The sequence below is a fragment of the Carettochelys insculpta genome, chromosome 2 (assembly GCF_033958435.1).
Source record: "Carettochelys insculpta isolate YL-2023 chromosome 2, ASM3395843v1, whole genome shotgun sequence".
Taxonomy (NCBI): domain Eukaryota; kingdom Metazoa; phylum Chordata; order Testudines; family Carettochelyidae; genus Carettochelys; species Carettochelys insculpta.
In genome coordinates this window covers 245,551,269-245,565,925 of record NC_134138.1, presented here as the reverse complement: position 1 = coordinate 245,565,925, position 14,657 = coordinate 245,551,269, and the positions used below count along the sequence as shown (strand labels likewise).

At 46.1% G+C, this 14,657-nt stretch overlaps 1 protein-coding gene across 10 annotated transcripts in view; it reads right to left on the bottom strand.

Annotated features, from left to right (window-relative positions):
* KIAA1217 (KIAA1217 ortholog) overlaps positions 1–14,657 on the bottom strand; it is a 508,293-nt gene that overhangs the window by 251,835 nt on the left and 241,801 nt on the right. The window contains exon 2 of one of the 10 annotated variants that reach the window (XM_074984876.1): positions 10,689–10,762. The exons of the other annotated variants lie outside the window; for them this stretch is intronic. The gene's annotated coding sequence lies outside the window, so the exon portion shown is untranslated. The remainder of the gene's footprint in view (positions 1–10,688; positions 10,763–14,657) is intronic. 10 annotated transcript variants of the gene reach the window in all.

The window sequence follows — 14,657 nt, the reverse complement described above, 5'->3', positions numbered from 1 at the left end:
TATGTTCGTAAATTAAAAAACTGGTATAAATTTAAATACTTCATTATAGTAAAAATTCGTAAACTAGAAGTTTGTAAGCCAAAGCATAGGTGAACTCCATTTTGTTTTGTTGTATGTGCTATATATCAATATACATATCTCATAGAGCTGGAAGAGACCATGAAAAGTCATTGAATCAAGCCCCCTCCCTGATGGATTTTTTTTTGTTAATGTATTTGCCCCAGAACCCTAAATGGCCTCCTCATGGATTGAACTCTCAACCCTGGATTTAGCAGGCCAATGCACTAACTACTGTACTATCCCTCCCCCTGTTGCTCTTTGTTTGTTTGTTTAAGAAAATTTTCATAGGTATTCTGCATGAAAAACATTATTATTTGGTATTGCGTGATCTCAACAGATTTAAGAAACACTGCCCTATGGTATAGGCTGACAGGACACACTACAAATCTAAGCTATCCCTCACTGTGTTCATTGTTATTCATGGCTGTGCTACCTGGGTATGCAATGTCTACCTTACATACTGCCGCAAGTGTTACCTTACATATACAACATAAAAGTTCATTAAATGTGTAATCCTACTTCCACACCTCATGCAAAATCTATCTGTGCTCCTCGAGTTCTTAGAAATATCTGAAGGTTCCTCTGTCAGCACAGCTGTACTCACAAACACCAAACTAAAGTATTTTGCCATTATTTACTATATGGGAGGACTTTGAAAAGGAACAAAAAAGGCATGGTTCTATGTAAGCCTTTTTAGCAGTGTAAGAGCAAGAAAAACATTCCATTCCTAAAATGATCTAATTGGTATGAGATTTTTCTCCGAAAGGAAACAAATGAGAACTAATTGGTACCTTTGTCATGTCTAGGATACATTCCTAACACAGATGACATTCTTTTCATGGCACTAACAGGCATGTAACATACTACAGAACACTACAATCCCTACTGCTTTCTTTTGGTGAACAACCAACAGTGATTAAGAATGCACAGACTAACTGGGTTAAAATAACCATGCTCCCTCTCCCCGACCTGAAATATAACCCAAACTGAACTCTCACCCTTTCTGAAACTCTGGAAGGTTTGCTTTGGAAACCCCCTCCTCCAATTTCATCCTAAGTGTGCTTCCCTTGCACTTCTTACCTAGTGATAGGTCACCCTGGGTGAAGGCAAGACTAGAGATTGTGAAATACTGTACTATGATGCACCCTCAGGTATTTTACATCCAGAGTCTATGTAGAGAACATGGGGCCCAAGGCAGCTAAACCCAACAGTTACTGGATCATGCTCTTACTGAACAGCAGAATAAGCAGGCTTACCATACCTCAGAAAAAACATGAGGGAGGGAAGGCCTTGAAAAATGCATCAGCCTGTCACCCATCCCCACAGAAAACTTTGTCAAGGGTAAAGAATCATCTGACTGCCCCAGAAGAATCCTTGGGTGGTAGATGGGAGGAAGATAAATTTATCAACCCTCTTAACAGGGTTGAGAGAGAATGTTCTGAGGATTCCAGAGGTAAGAATATGATAAGATTGTCAGGCTGTTGAAGAGGAGATCTCATACATAGAAATTAGTACATTGCTAGAGCTTCCTGTGACAAGACCTGCTATCATGGGCTGCGTCTACACGTGCACGCTACTTCGAAGTAGCGGCAGTAACTTCGAAATAGCGCCCGTCACGTCTACACGTGTTGGGCGCTATTTCGAAGTTGAAATCGACGTTAGGCGGCGAGACGTCGAAGTCGCTAACCCCATGAGCGGATGGGAATAGCGCCCTACTTCGACGTTCAACATCGAAGTAGGGACGTGTAGACGATCCGCGTCCCGCAACATCGAAATAGCGGGGTCCTCCATGGCGGCCATCAGCTGGGGGGTTGAGAGATACTCTCTCTCCAGCCCTTGCGGGGCTCTGTGGTCACCGTGGGCAGCAGCCCTTAGCCCAGGGCTTCTGGCTGCTGCTGCTGCAGCTGGGGGTCCGTGCTGCATATACAGGGTCTGCAACTAGTTGTTGGCTCTGTGTATCTTGCACTGTTTAATGAAAGTGTGTCTGGGAGGGGCCCTTTAAGGGAGCGACTTGCTGTTGAGTCCGCCCCGTGACCCTGTCTGCAGCTGTGCCTGGCTCCCTTATTTCGATGTGTGCTACTTTGGCGTGTAGACGTTCCCTCGCTGTGCCTATTTCGATGTTGGGCTGAGCAACGTCGAAGTTGAACATCGACGTTGCCAGCCCTGGAGGACGTGTAGACGTTATTCATCGAAATAGCCTATTTCGATGTCGCAACATCGAAATAAGCTATTTCGAAGTTGGGTGCACGTGTAGACGTAGCCATGGTGGGTGGAGAGAGGGAAAATGGGACTTGTTGAATGATTGAGTAAAGACTTTGTAGAGCCGGGGTTAGTACTCCGAGGGCCTGACTATCTGAACTGAGTGCTTACATAAATTAAACCCAAATTCCATTTTTTTTTTTTTGAGATTCATCCATCCACCTCTTGAGGGCACCACTTCAGGAGGGCACAAGAGGCGACAGCTGCGTGTACTGGGATGCTGCTTACCCTTTTTCACCTTCCTTCCACAATCAGGAAGAAAGGTGAAAGTACACATCTTGTATTACTATCATGAGGAGAAGAAGAGCAGGCAGTGTGGTAGAATCATAGAACACTACGACTGGAAGGGACCTCAAGAGGCCATCAAGTCCAGCCTCCTGCCCCAGTGGCAGGACCAAGTACTATCTAAACCATCCCTGATGGACATCTATCTAACCTGTTCTTAAATATCTCCAGTGATGGAGATTCCACAACCTCCCTTGGCAATTTATTCCACTGTTTGACTGCCCTGACAGTTAGGAACTTTTTCCTAATGTCCAACCTAAACCTCCCTTGCTGCAGTTTAAGCCCGTTGCCTCTTGTTCTATCCTCAGAGGCCAAGAAGAACAAGTTTTCTCCTTCCTCCTTATGACTCCCTTTTAGATACCTGAAAACTGCTATCATGTTTCCCCTCAATCTTCTCTTTTCCAAACTAAACAAGCCCAATTCTTTCAACCTTTTTTCATAGGTCACATTCTCTAGACCTTTAATCATTCTTGTTGCTCTTCTCTGGACCCTCTCTAGCTTCTCCACATCTTTTTTGAACTGCGGTGCCCACAACTGGACACAATACTCCAGCTGAGGAGTACATGTGTCTGAAGCTCCCTTGCCCTCCTGAAATGGCGCTCTTGTCATCACAACAGGAAATATAATTTAATGGAGAATATTTGCAAGAAAAAATAACTTAATTTTGGCCTACAAATTGTACACCCATGATAATCTACCCTGATAATCTTTTGGATTAATTTTTGTGACCTGTGTCAGGAACCGGTCAAGAGCGACCTCTACTTTCTACCATCACATGAAATTCAGTATATTTTTGCATTAGTTGGATATAGCCTGTTATTTCATTTTGAAATGCACAAGCACATTTTAGTGAACATCTTGTTCCCCATACACACAAATACGCATGTACCCACCCCCACTTCCCCCATCCCAAATGATATGGATGGACTATGTTACCCTTTGATTACATATTTGCTGTGATCTCACCCAGCAGTTCTCACACTGTGGGTAGGGACCCCAAAGTCAGTCACAACCCTGGGGTTACCAGGGCTAACTTAGATTTGCTGGGACCCAATGCCAAAATCCATATCCCACTACCTGGGACTCAAGCATGTAGCAGAATGACCCGACTGAAGTTTTGGTTGGTTTATGCTTTTCTCAGTACGCCATTTATGCAAAATTCACAGATGTTGACTTTTAATACTGTGTAACAGCAAACTACATTTTCAATTATTATTTATACCCAAACACATTATGTTTATTTTGTACAAACACAGGAATGTGTATGTTTCACTAAGGCTGCCTGAAAAATAAAACATGCACACATATTGGAAGTGTTCACAAAAGCTACCAGGATTGGTGTTCTATAAATACCTATAAGAGATAAACTTAGATTACGTATCTGTCATGTTACCTGAACGTTTGTAGCAAGCAGAATATCCTACATAAAAATTCATCAGGAAACAGTCTGCATTAGGTTTCAGACAAAATACAGTGTAATGGTAATTGTATAAATGCACTACAGCTGACCTTACATGAAAACCATGCTCATAATTTCTTGGCTTCATTCCAAAACAAACCCAACTCACTTCACACAAAGTAAATTAATCTCATGACAATCTATTGTAGATCTGTGTGTTCTAAAATAGGAATTGAAAAAAAAAAACCCACCTCTGTAATCTCAATAATTCTTCTATAAAAATGAAGTGTTTCTCTGCTTCTGCAGTTGAAGTATAGAGAATTTAAAAGGCAGCTGACAGTACTGATCCTTCCCTAGGGAAGTAACATGTTCCATATCACATTGCTTAGTATGTCACAAAATGTGACACCAAGATACATACTCTGCTTTAGCTATAAAATAAAACTCTCTACAGAAATAAAGTTAAACATAAGACCCCCAACGTATGTATTACGCAAGCCTTCAAAAGTCACATGCACAAGAAGCACGCTTTTTATCTCCTCTACATCTAGCTATAAAATATCAGCAATGAGGGACATGTTTAAATGCAGCTCCATCTTTGCCTGATTCTTACTCACCCTTCATCTGTCTGCTGTCTGTTGAACAAGCCAGGCACAGCTCAGATTTCTGGCTTTCATTTTCCTCCATTGTCCCTGGCTACTTCACAGAATTTCCTTGAAAACTTTTAAACTGCAGGGTTAAAAACTACCAGAGACAGCCTCCAGGAGAAAAGAAAGAAAACTAGCCTCCTCTACAGTACAAAGTTCATTTCAAAAATGAAGTGCATTCCAGAAGCACAAGTATCCGTTATGGAATGGTGGGCAGTACTTTCAGAGGCTGCTGCTTTTGCTTTTTGCTGCTTGCTGCTGCTGCTAGGATAGTCCCTGAGCACTTCTCAGTGAGGGCCCCAACAGGTGATGGTCTTTTCTGCGGGAAACACTCTAGCCAGATTGTTTTCCACTGCTCTCAACTACAGATATACTGCAGCCAAGTAGTATTATGAAAGGGAACATTTCAAACAAGATTATAGGCCTGAATCTCAGCTGGAATCTGAGTCTTTAGCTTTCTAAATCTCTGTCATGGGACAAAGCCTTTCCACAGAATATTTTTTTAAACACATAACCACTGAGCCCACAAACATCCTGATAAATGCTCCTCTGTTTTTCCTAAATGTGCAGTTTAAAAGTAATTCATTACGTAAAAACTGAGGGTTTTTTTTTCCGTTGAATACTTTCAAGCTGCTCAGAAACCATGCAGAATGTAATTAAGATATATAAATCCTACCTTAGAGAAACCCATAGACGGGAGTGCAAACTACAGCCAGCCATACATAAGATGGAAGTTTGCCTCAGATGGAACTTGAAGAGGAAATAATCAAAGATATACAAATAAATATCAAGAGACTGTTTTTCAGTAGCTCAAAAATTAGTAGATTGTTTGAGGTTCACTATACACACAGAATTATGAGGCAGTAAAGGAAGATTTTGAAGAAGATAAAATTGTTGCATGAGCCTTCACCACAGATAATTTTGGGGAGCATATAGGAAGTTACACACAGCAAGGAACCACTGTTAAGAGGGTATTCCAGAGGAAGCTGTGTACCCCGAACCTACTCCTTCAAGGTAATAAAACTGAGGTGTTGTCAGAAATTTAGATGTGACAAGATAAGTTGCTGGAAAAAAAACTGAGAAATGAAGAAATAAGCAGCCAACAGGATCAGATGGGAAATCCAACCAAGAATTCTGAAGCAATTTATGAATGAAGGGGGGGCGGAGGGGGGTTGAGGTGCTAATGAAACCATGACATCTCTCGGTAAACTCAGATACTGTCCTGGAACATCATAGGCTATTTAATGTTGTAGATACCCAATACTGATTCCTGTACACACTATCTCAGAAAGAACAGAGCAGAATTTGAGGAGATTCTGAGATGGGTTAAGAAAATTATTAAAGATTAAAAAAAACTTCCCTACGAATTAACGCCAAGTCTAGTCAGTTTAGAGAGAAGACAAATAAAAGGATGGGATAAATATATGCAAAATTATTTAACAGAAGCTGAGGGACCCATCACCCCCAGGGTGCAGCGCGGGCAGCGGGACGCAGGTGGGCTTGGGGGAGTGTGGGGGGCGAGACCGAGGGGCGTTGGTGGTGGGCATGTGGTTTGGGGGCATGTGTTATGGCGGTGCAGATGGCGGTGCCCACGGAGGCTGGTGGTGGCACGCCCAGCTCAGATTGCCTGGGCTTTCAGGCCCTATCCTGCAATCCCTGTGCGCGCGGCCCGCAGCTGCTCCATGGGGCTCCGGAGACAGACACAGCCAGAAGAAGAGTTGGAAGCTTTGGCAGGGACCCAGGGCATGGCTGGGCCACCAGATTGGCACCTTCCTTGAAGAACGTGGGGCTGCAGCAGTGTGCAGCCGGCTGCAGAGAGGCCAGGGGAGGGGGGACCTGGGGGCGATGAGAGCTGATGGGGGGCAGTGTGGTGAGGTGGGGGGACATGGGAGTGGATGGGGGCAGCAAGGGAGCGGGGAGGGGAGAATCTGGGGGTGTTGGTAGGAGATGGGAGGCAGAGGGCTGGGAAGGAGGGTCCTGAGGAGGCGAGGAGGTCGTTAGGCCACGGGGAGCTATGGGGACACATGGTGACAGGGAGTTGCAAGAGGTAGTGGGATCATTACCCACATTTCCATGCCCCACTGCCTTGTGGGTTATCCTGGGAAGGAGCAAGGCTAAGGGAGTAAACCCTGACAGAAAATCCGGAGGGGAGTCCTAAGGCAGTTCTGTGCCAACTTTTGGCATTGACCCAGCAACTCCTGCAGCTGAGCTGGTACCAGACGTAGAGGTTATCCTCTCCTTTGGACTACATCAGTAAAGTTGAGAGTGGGACACTGGCGTCTGGGCAGCCCAGGGTCCCAAAAATTGCCCAGGCTCGCACATAGAGAGGTACTCCAGCATCACTTAACAGCGTTGAACCAACACATGAGGTAACAGATACCAGTTATAAGCTCTTGGTCGACTGGCATAGAGAATGAGCGTCAAGGGTTGCCTTCGACGGTCGGAGAGATCATCGCATCTCACTGGACAGTCACCGCCCGCCTCAAGCTGGGCAGCCCCCAGCCAGTAGGGTACTGTCCCGCCACAGTTCACCTGCCTCACTGGGCTTGTGAGGTTTAAGGTTCCCAAACCTGACAACTGACTGAAATTTGAGCACCAGGCAAACCAATAAGAAAATCAACAAGAAAAGGAAACCATCAAAGTTTTAAGCTTGCTTGCTGGAATGTGCAGACCATGCTGACCAGTTTGTCTGAAGATCTTCAGGACAACAGCGACACCCGAAAGACTGCTGTCATCAATGAGGAACTGAAGAGGCTCCAAGCTGACATTGCTGCTCTGCAAGAGACGCGACTCGCGGATTTGGGATCTCTAAAGGAAAAGGATTATACCTTTTTCTGGCAGGGTAAAGCCCAAGATGAACCCAGGGAGCATTGTATTGGCTTTGCCATCAGAAACACCCTTCTACAAATGGTGGAATTAGTCATGGGCGGCTCAGAAAGACTCCTTCAGGTCATACTTCAAACTTGCGCCGGTCCTATCCACCTGATCAGTGCTTACACTCCAACCCTGTATGCCACACCAGAAGTAAAAGACAATTCTATGACGTGCTTAGTGCTGCCATAGCGCATATACCTGCTCGTGAACAACTGTATATTTTGGGTGACTTCAATGCGAGAGTTGGAGCTGATCGTGACTCATGGCCTTCCTGCTTAGGCCACCTCGGTGTGGGAAAAATGAATGAAAATGAACAACGTCTTCTCGAACTTTGCACATGCCACAATCTGTGCATCACAAACACATTTTTCCAAACCAAGCCACAGCACAGAGTGTCATGGAGACACCCACGCTCAAAAAACTGGCATCAACTAGACGTGGTCATCACTAGACATGATAACCTCAAAAATGTCCTTCTGACACACAGCTATCACAGTGCTGACTGCGATACAGATCACTCGCTAGTTTGCTCCAAACTCAAATTGAGACCCTAGAAGCTGTACCACTCTAAACCAAGTGGAAGGCCCCACATTGATGCCAGAAAGACAGCAAACTCAGAGAAAGCCGAAAAGTTCAGAGAGACCCTCGAGGAAAATCTGCACAGGAGCCCTGGGGGTGCCGATGTGACATCCAGATGGCAGCATCTGAGGGATACAATTTACAACACGGCCTTGTCGGTGTTTGGAAGAAGAGCTAGAAACACAAATGACTGGTTCGAAGCTAACTCCGATGAGATAATTCCAGCCATCGAAAAGAAGCACTCTGCACTCCTGGAGCACAAACGCTCACCGAGCCAGAGTAACCTGCAAGCGCTCAGAGCAGCCAGAAAAACAGTACAGCAGACAGCCAGGCGCTATGCCAACAACTACTGGCTCAAGCTATGCAGCAGCATCCAGACCAGTGCTGACTCTGGTAACCTCAGGGGAATGTACGAGGGCATCAAGAAGGCATTTGGACACACCCAGAACAAGATGGCACCTCTGAAATCCAAATCTGGTGAAGTCATCACTGACAAAGCCAAACAGATGGAGCGCTGGGTCAAGCACTACTCCGAGCTGTACTCATGTGAGAACATTGTGGTTGATACAGCCCTCGATGCCATCGAGCTCCTGCCAGTAATGGACGAACTGGATCAGGAACCAACTGTGGACGAACTGAAGAAAGCCATTGACAGCATTGAGGTAGGAAAGGCCCCGGGCCAGGTCGGTATACCACCAGAGGTAATCAAGTGTGCCACGGACACCCTCCTGGAACCCCTACATGAGCTACTGTGCCTGTGCTGGAGAGAGTGAGAGGTTCCACAGGATATGCGTGATGCTAACATTGTAACCTTGTATAAGAACAAAGGAGACAGAAGCAACTGCAACAATTACCGTGGAATCTCCCTCCTAAGCATCACTGGTAAACTGTTCACTTGCGTCATCCTCTGCAGACTCCAGAAGATTGCTGAGAGGGTGTATCCTGAATCACAGTGCGAATTCCAGCAGAGAGATCTACCATTGACATGGTCTCTCTGAGGCAGGTGCAGGAGAAATGCAGGGAGCAGAGGAAGCCACTCTATATTGTCTTCATCAACCTGACCACAGCCTTTGACTTGGTCAGCAGGGATGGACTGTTCAAACTGCTCCACAAGATAGGCTGTCCACCACGGTTACTCAGGATGATCCAGTCTTTCCACGAAGACATAAAAGGAACCATCCAATATGACGGCACATTATCAGATGTTTTCAGCATCAGGAGCAGCGTCAAACAAGGATGCGTCCTTGCTCTGACATTGTTCGGGATCTTCTTCGCACTCCTCCTGAAGCACGCCTTTGGATCTTCAGCAGAGGGCATCTTTTTGCACACAAGATCTGATGGGAAACTGTTTAATCTTGCAAGGCTGAAAGCTAAGTCTAAGGTGCGGGAAGTCCTCATCAGAGACATGCTGTTCACAGATGATGCTGCTGTAGTGTCACACACAGAAGACCAGCTTTAGAAACTGCTGGATCAGTTCTCCAAAGCATGCAAGAACTTTGGGCTTTCCATCAGCCTAAATAAACAAATGTACTTGCTCAGGATGTTGCTGACCCTCCATCAATCAGCACTGACAACTCTTCGTTCGAGGTCATCCACGAGTTCGTTTACCTCGGGTCCACCACCACTTACACCTTGTCATTGGAGACTGAGCTAAACAGGAGGATTGAAAAAGCAGCCACAACTCTGTCCAGACTCAGCAAGAGCGTGTGGAATAACATCAAGTTGTACACTCACACCAAAATGCAAGTCTACAGAGCCTGCATCCTCAGCACCCTCCTTTACAACAGCGAGTCTTGGACCCTGTATGCCCGCCAGGAAAAGAGGCTGAACATCTTCCACTTGCGCTGCCTCAGGCACATCCTTGGAATATCATGGAAGGACAGAGTGACCAACACCGCCGTCCTTGAGCAAGCTGGAATCCCAACCATGCACACCCTCCTCAGGCAGTGGCAGCTCGGTTGGCTTGGCCATGTCCACAGGATGAATGATGGAAGGATCCCAAAACACATCCTGTATGGCGAGCTAGCCTCTGGCAAAAGACCTCCCAGACGCTCCCAATTGTGCTACAAAAATGTTTGCAAGAGGGACCTCAGGGAGGTAGACATCGAGCAGGACAGCTGGGAGGAGCTGGCAGACGATAGCAGCAGATGGAGGCAGGAACTACACAAGGGCCTTCAGAAGGGTGAGATGAAGATCAGACAGCTAGCAGAGGAGAAGCAAGCACACAGAAAGCACACTAAGGACTTGCCAGACACCCACTACATCTGCAAGAGATGCAGCAAGGACTGTCACTCTCTTGTGGGCCTTCACAGTCACAGTCGACGCTGCAAATGATGATCCCAAATGGAACTACGAAGGGCGCGATCCATAGTCTGTGGAGACTGAAGGATGCCGCCTACTACTACTACTATTTAACAGAATGCAGAGGGTAAATTAGGTGATTGTAAGTACAGAGGCAAAGCCCATAAAATATATGGCAAAGCTCCTTTTGACTTACATAGGCTTTCAATCACTGAAACCTTAATTAAAATTCAGAACAGGATTGAACACTAATACAGATAACTAGAAAATGAGCCCACAGTTACCTGTGATCCCAAGTTCTCCTTCAATGCCCACTTCACTCTTTGTTGCACCTTCCTCTAGGCAGCTACTACTACTCCTGTTGGATGAGACAGAACAATGGAACAGATGGATCATTGCTCTGATTCAAATTAAAAAATGTTTGTGTTTCTACTGTGTGTCTGTCATTTATGGAAGAAGAACTGTCCCACCCCTACTGAAAAATAGGGAATCCTGTTTCAAAACCTAATGAATCTAGTGCACTTGGACGAAAGGGTGATCTAAGGGGCCCCACACCTCTTTGCATCCCTTCTTACCACCTGCTGGGAGATGAACTGTTGAAGTCTCTCTTGTAGACGCAGCTTCCTCTGGAATACCCTCTTAGCAGCGATTCCTCGCTGTGTGTAACTTCCTACATGGGTCGCACAGACCCAGCCAGAGAACCCTCTACAAAGTCAGAGGAAGGGAACGTGAAGGGGATTGAACTCTTTACATCCCTCAAACCAGGAGACATTTCCTCCTGGACTGGCCTGCCAACAGAATAGGGACAGGGAGAGCAAGGGGGCAAATGCACAGGGGCTGGGCATTTCAAAGGGGCCTGTAACTCCTAGTTGCCGCTGTTGTGGCAATGGCAGCAGCCAAAGCCCCAGGCCCCGTTGAAATGCAGCAGAGGCACCACTCTGCCACTCTGTGCAGCTGAGGGCCAAGGGGAGGGCCCAGCTTTGTACTCCAGGTGGCGCTATGGACTGACTGTCCTCAGCTCCACCCCTTCTGCCCAAGGCTCTGCCCCTTCTGGGGCCACAGAGCGGGCTCCCCCCCACCACACCCCTAAGCCCTTGGTGACTGTTGGCCACAATGCTCCTGGAGGTTCTCTTCTGCATCTCTGTGCGGCTGAAACTGTGGCGCTCTCAATTTAAATGTTTGTACACCAAATTTTTGTAAATCCAATGCAGAAATTGAAAGAACACAACTTTTCCACCCCCTGTTTCCAGTGGTCCTAATCGTAGCAAGAGAAACTCCAACTCCTTGGAATTTGTTACTATTAGCAATTTAAAAAATCAAAACCACTCTGCTTGATATGCTCTGAATTAGCTCAGATACGCACATTCTTTTACTGAACCTATCGACAAATATTTATTTGGTTCCTCATCAATAACTTTTACTCAGTCTTGGAAACTGGCAAAAAGTCCGTACAGAAAAAAAAATGATAAAAGCAATCTAAATATTCACGCTACAACTTAAGATTTCCAACACACCACACTAATTGCTCTGAATCCAATTATTCCATCACCACTTAGCAATTTGAAGTAAACATGTCATGGGATGTATAGTATGACTAATACTGTAGTATTTTATTGACTTCAAGTTTTCTCTACCTACTCTGCTTTTTCCATAAGATAGGCCCAAAAGTTATGGCAGACCCACTTAAGTAAAGTTGACCAGCAAGCACCTGTGTTTTTAAGTTACATTGTGAGGATACACTTCCTGTACATAAGCAAAAGATATCCTAAGTCCAAAAAGGGCACGTAATGTTGGGAAGAGGGAAAAATTAGTCAAAGCAAGCAAGTTATACACACTCAGAATAGAAAACTTTAAGAGCATTGTTCTAATTTTCAATTTATCAAGATGACTCTTCCAGCAGGTTAAATTGGCCCCTTGACAACATCAATATGCAAAGTTGGACCTCAAAAAAGTGAGGCATCAAATAAGCCAAGGCCTCAAGCCAAGATCTCAAAGACTTTGCTGCAGCATTACCTGGCAATCTCCATATAAGGATGAGGGGGTTGGTTTGTTTGTTTCCCCAAACTATCTTGCCATTTTCTAGGTATAAACAAATACTCCACGTTTGGAGACGAAAGTTCTCTTGTTCTAATTTTCTTTTAAACAAATATACCCATTGTAAATCAATACCATAAAATTCAACTCCACAATATCTGAATGCAGCCCCTTTAAGTACTCCTCTGCACAACCCACTGCAGTGATACTTTACGGGATCTTTTTCCATCCTACGCCCGCTTTTTGAAATCAATCCTCAAAACTCAATTACTACAGAGAAGCTCATAATACCCAGAATAACTTTCACCATTTGTTACTTTGTACGTATATTTACACTGATTTCTTCTCATTGGCATGTCAATTTCAGCGTTACACCCACCAGCCACCTCGCAGCATGCCGTTTATAAAACATCAAACCAGCAGCACAAAGACCATCAGCATGGACTCAACAGATTGCTACATGCAGTGAGCTGGTTTCAAGTAAATTCCTGTGAAAAATGATCTTTAATGAGCAAAATGTGAAATGCAGAGCACACATTAAATACAGTCTTCATTTCCGCATATAGGCAAAACAAGGTACCCTTCATTCATATTTGGAATTTTCATTTAGGTAATACTCAACTAAGCTAGTAACTACAGTAAACTCTTTCCTATCCAGCAACCCTGGGACTGGAAGAACTCTGCAAGGGCATGGGGCTCTGCTGGCAGCTGGGGGGAGTCAGTTCTGCTGGTGGCCAGGGGCTTGGGGATTTGCTGGAGGCCCTGGGCTCTGCCACATTGCGGGGCTCTGCTGACAGCCCAGGGAGCGGGGATCTGCTGGCAGCCCTGGGCTCTGCCACAGCGCGGGGCTCTGACAGCGGCCTCAGCCACAGCACAGAGCAACACTGGTGCATGGGGCTCTCCCAGCAGCCTAGGCTCTGCTGCAGCATGAGGCTCTGCCACAGCCCGGAGTGCGAGGCTTTGCTGGAGGCCAGGGGCACTGGGATGTGCCGGCAGGTGGGGGCAAGGGGATCTATTAGTGGCCGGGGTTGAGGAGATCCAAGCTCTGCTGTAGCATGGAGCTCTGCCGGTGGCCGGGGCCATGGGGATCTACTGGTGGCCCCAAACCCAGCGCAGCGCAGGGCAGTGCTGACACATGGGGCTCTCCTGGCAGCCCGGGCTCTGCCATGGTGCAGGGCTGTGCCAAAGTCCCAGGGTGCGAGGCTGCACCAGGGTGTGGGGCTCTGCTGGCAGCCAGGGCATGGGGAAACCTGGGAACACACTGGTGCCATGGGAAATCTGCAGCCATGGGGCTGACATCTGGCAGCTCCAGCCCTGAGAACCTGGGGGCAGAGCCGGCAGGGGCTGGTGCCAGTTAATTGAGAGTTCTGATTTAACAAGTACCAGATAAGGAGTTTACGGTACCACTATGTTCTTGCTGGCCAATAGTCTACATTCCAGCAGTTGCAATAGCACTGTGGCTGTGGTGACACTTAACAAGTTTTGCTGGCAAAGCAAAACTTGTGCACACACAAAATGGGATTTGTCGACAGTATCTCAACAAAACACAGCACTTTTGCCGGCAATGCTCTGCCTCATAGCTTTGAGGCAGAACGCTGCTGTCAACAGATTCTGCCAACAAAACAGCTGAGTAAATGCCCCCGGGGGCCTCTATCAACAGACAGGGCATCCACATCAATGGGCACCCCTGGCTGCTGTGCTTCTGGGTGCCCGTTTGGCAAGAGAGCAGCGGGGCAGTCCAGCTGCTCTGTCGACAGAGTGGAGTGCTCTCCCAAGTGGCTTTTGTGTGTGGCTGCACTCTGTCAACAGGCATTTTGTTGAGAAATCTCTTCCGACAGTGACTTCTGTTGACTGAGCACTGTAGCGTAACCATAGCCTGTTGGTACAGACATGGACTTAGCTATGCTTAATATTCCACACAATTTTGCTAGAAATATAAGAAAATTATACTTTTTATTTTTCCTGAGTTTCAAAATAATATGTTGATGACATGTAAAATCTGGAAATGCAATGATAACTCTTCAGCTTAGCAAGTGTGGTAAACTTTCAGTAAAGCATGTGCAGCATTAAACACATCATTCCTATTAAATATGTATCTGCTATTGTTTAGCCTCTGAGTACAATAGCATGCTAAAAATTTACCTCTCAAACTGTTAAGCACAATGCATGTGACACCTACCACTGAAAAGAACTGTGAGATGATACCATAATGGCTGATA